Consider the following 3,936-nt stretch of genomic DNA (forward strand, 5'->3'; position numbering starts at 1 on the left):
CATCTTGAGCACAGAGGCACTTTCTATCATTTTTCCAGACTATCGTTTCATGGGTGTTTGTAAAATGAAGAACCTCGAAAGACGAAGACTGTGTTTCCCAAAGCAAAGAGCAGGTTTGCCTACTGTCTTGTATAATAAAAAGCATGTTTATCTTCAGAGTAAAAGACAGGAATAGTTACATCTATTATAAAAGATTCAGGTTCCCTAATCTCAAGACACCTCTAGTTTAACACCAACTGCTGTATGGACCGGCATTACCTAATATTTGCACTGTCTTGTGGGAACTGGGGTGTGGGGAACCAGCACAAGAAAATGCTGATACTCTGGCTATTGCTATTGCTGATAAGATCATTTGTTTCTGAACCAGAAGTCTTGTATCTTCTGCCAGCATTTATGTAACTGTGACAGGCAAACTTATTAGCTTGCAAGGAGTAAAAAATTTCAAAGAGAATAAATATAATTTAAAATAACTTGCCTATAAAAGAGCCATCTTAAGATAAACTCACCTCTGTTAACTACCTCACCTCTGTTAACTACCTCTAGTGAGAAGCAATACTTCACCACAGGCTTGGAAAAACTTAAAAGTTTAGACTAACCACTACATGTACTTTATGTGATATTTGTCTGTTATATTTTAGACACCAGAAATACTGGCTTTACCCAACTTTACTTCAGAAGCCTATGCATACCTACTAAAACTAAATCCATCCATACCTAAATACATATTGAGTACATTATCTCTACCCTAAACAAGATTTCCTCTTGGTAGATAAAACTTGGGTTTAGAAATCTTATGAGTTTTCCCCTTTGATTTTGAGTTTCAAAATATAACCTCACTTATTCTTGATTTCTACTCCAATTTGCATTTAAGTTTTTTTTTTATAATGAAGATGAGAAAATTTTATTGTGTCATAAGTAGGCAGACGTTTAGAGGGACATGGAATCCTTCTGTGGTTTTTTTTTGTTTTTGTTTTTATTATGTTCAGTTAGCCAGCATATAGTACATCATTAGTTTTTGATGTAGTGTTCAACGATTCATTAGTTGCACTTAGTTTTTATTTATGTCCTCAAGATGTTCATTTGCTAATCTCAAACAGTAGCAATTATAATTGAATTATATCAACTTATTGTTTTTCAGTTATCATCTCTACATTTGTCTAAGTCAGTATTGTAAGCCTTTTGTTAAAAAGTCTGGGAAATATCAACCATATCTATATGGTACCTTTTATAAAGATCATTTGGAATTTTTTAATTCATTTTTTAAAGCACTTGCTAGCATTTAATGAACCTCCCTCTGTGTGGCTTCAAGCTACCAGGACATAACCCCCCCCAACCCCCCCCTTACCCCCAGCCACATACACACACACACACACACACACACACACCCTTAATCTTCTCCTCAGCTCTCCTAGTGAAGAATTTGGCTTTCATGATGATAGGCTGTTTTGGGAGCTATCCCTTTCCCAAAGCCTTATATTAGCTTAATCTTACCACATTTATGATAAGAGCAGCTCTAGTCTTGTTTTTGGCAGCATGTACCTGTGTCTGCTCACTGACCAAGGTCCACGTTTATCAAGGTTGAGAGTTGGGCAGAAGCTCTGGTTCCTCTTAAAGTGGTAATGCCTCATACCAGTTTTTCCAAAGTAACCTGAATGATATTTGTCAAAGTTGATCCTGTGGTGATGCATGCCACCAGCATTACCCTGGCATCCTGGGTGCTTCCAGTGCTTGCCAATGTCGCTGTGTCCATGGCTCACATGGCCCCAAAGTTTCCGGATCTTTCTCAGTCTGGATGGTATGTTGGCAGCCCAGACAAAAGCGTTTAATTCATTTTTATATGTTATCAGCATTGTATCGAGATTGGGGCAGTCACCCCGGAATATAGTTAGAGAAAGATGCAAGTGAGAGGATGAAGGGTCATAATATGTAAATATGAAAGAAACAACAAAAGGTAGGGATTTAAGTTGAATGTTAGGCAAATAGGCAAAAGGATCAGTAAATTCCAGAGAAATCCGGAAGGGGCAGAAGTGACAGAGCAGGTGGTAGCCTGAGGCAGACATGCTAGTATATCCCAAGTTTAGATTATTGTGTCTTATCACTTTAATGTTCCAAACAACTTGATCAGTACAAATGCACTGATTCAGCACCACCCTATTCACTTGAGCAAATCTTTGCCAACACTCAGTAAGTTTCAATTTAAACACATCACACATCTGTTTACATTCAGTAGAGAAATCTGAGAATTTTCATCAGGATATACAAAAATTGAGTCTGGAAGTTTGTGGTCTAACAAGTCCTCCTACTCAAAAGCAAAGGCATTATCGCCAAAAAGGCTGTTCGAGCACAGACAAAAGGACTGAGGTTTCAGAGATGATGGGAAATAGTGTGCCCATCCCAACTAATCTATGTTAAGAATCAAGCTATCTTTCTGGCCACACCAAACTGGCCAAGACCAGATTTATGTGCTTATTTAACTTGGTGTCACAAAAAAGATGAAATGTTTATTTTAATAATTATATATTGGAATTCACAGTTTTCATTTTCTTTAAGACTGCATGATAAGGCCCTGGGTAACAAGCAGGATTCTTATTTCTATCAATGGAAATTTTCCCCTAGAATTTACATTTTTTTAAAGACTTATTTATTTATTTGAGAGAGAGAGAGAGCAGTGGGAGCAGGGAGAGGGAGAAGGAGAGAAGCAGACCACTGCTGAGGGTGGACCCAGCCATAGGGGTTGATCTCACAACCTTGAGATCATGACCTGAGCCAAAATCAAGAGTCAGAGGCTTAATCAACTGAGCCACCCAGGCGCCCCTAGAATTTACATTTTAAACTAATTTTCTTTTTAGTTTATAATTTTTCACTCTCTGCTATTCATGCAATAAAAGTCATTGATCACTTACTATATTTAAAGCACTTTACTCACCACAGAGTACCAAATGATGAATAAAACAAAATCCCTGCCCTAAAGGAACTTAAAGTAGGCAGTTATCTTTGGAAACAGACCATCATAGAAACACACTCAAATTGCCACTCCAACAAAAATATTTAGGTTGTTAGTTGGTTTAACTTACTACATTTATTAAATGATTTGACCTATCAAAATAAAAATGTTTATAAATATTATATTTACATAAAATATATTTATATATGTTTACATATGTATGTTAATATACTTTTGCAAAGTTGAAAGCGAAGCCAAATTACAAGTGGCTAGACTCATTCTTGTAATTCATTGTTATTAAATTGTAAGGTACTAGAAATAAAAAAAAAACTAGCCTATATTAATAAAATAAGAGCAATAATAACTTACGGTTTTTCTATAACCACTATAATCTTCATTCTTCAGTCATGCATCCAACACTTTGACTTGGTCACTCTTTTCTGCCTGTGTAAAGGTGCTGCTAAGCTACTCACATCTTGTGAATACATTGCCATCATAAGCTTTGTATTTTTGAGAAAGTGAATCCAGGGAAAGTAATCCAAGGAAGTTTCAGATAGCATGGCCAAGATAGACAGATAATATACACGTTGAAGGCTCTTCCTACAGCTATCAAACAGCATCAGGCACTCATCTGATTTATTTATTGTTGGGGTTCATCCTATGACAGCCACCTCTACTGTTACACAAAAGATAATTATTACATTGACATATCAGGTCATAGGCAAACCGTAACTAAGAAATCTACAAAGACCTATATAGGTGATCCCAGGCCACATGGCCAAAAATGGAAAGATCACATTCCAGAATGTACCACTATCCTATTGTTCATTGTTTCAGACAGTAAAACCACCTTATGTCATTCATATATGGTCTGCACTTAATATCTGGCATTGCCCTAGGTGGAAAGAAAATTAGTAAGTGAAATCTAAATACAAACATCTAATTTTTACCTTTCATTGCAACTCTAACCTCCTCCAAACTTTTACAAGAAC

At 36.4% G+C, this 3,936-nt stretch overlaps 1 pseudogene; it reads right to left on the reverse strand.

Annotated features, from left to right (window-relative positions):
* Positions 1-254: 254 nt before the first annotated feature.
* On the reverse strand, positions 255-1,976 carry LOC102727980 (large ribosomal subunit protein uL15 pseudogene; annotated as a pseudogene).
* Positions 1,977-3,936: the final 1,960 nt, after the last annotated feature.

Source organism: Leptonychotes weddellii, chromosome 8 (assembly GCF_054177405.1).
Source record: "Leptonychotes weddellii isolate Sample4059 chromosome 8, ASM5417740v2, whole genome shotgun sequence".
Lineage (NCBI taxonomy): Eukaryota > Metazoa > Chordata > Mammalia > Carnivora > Phocidae > Leptonychotes > Leptonychotes weddellii.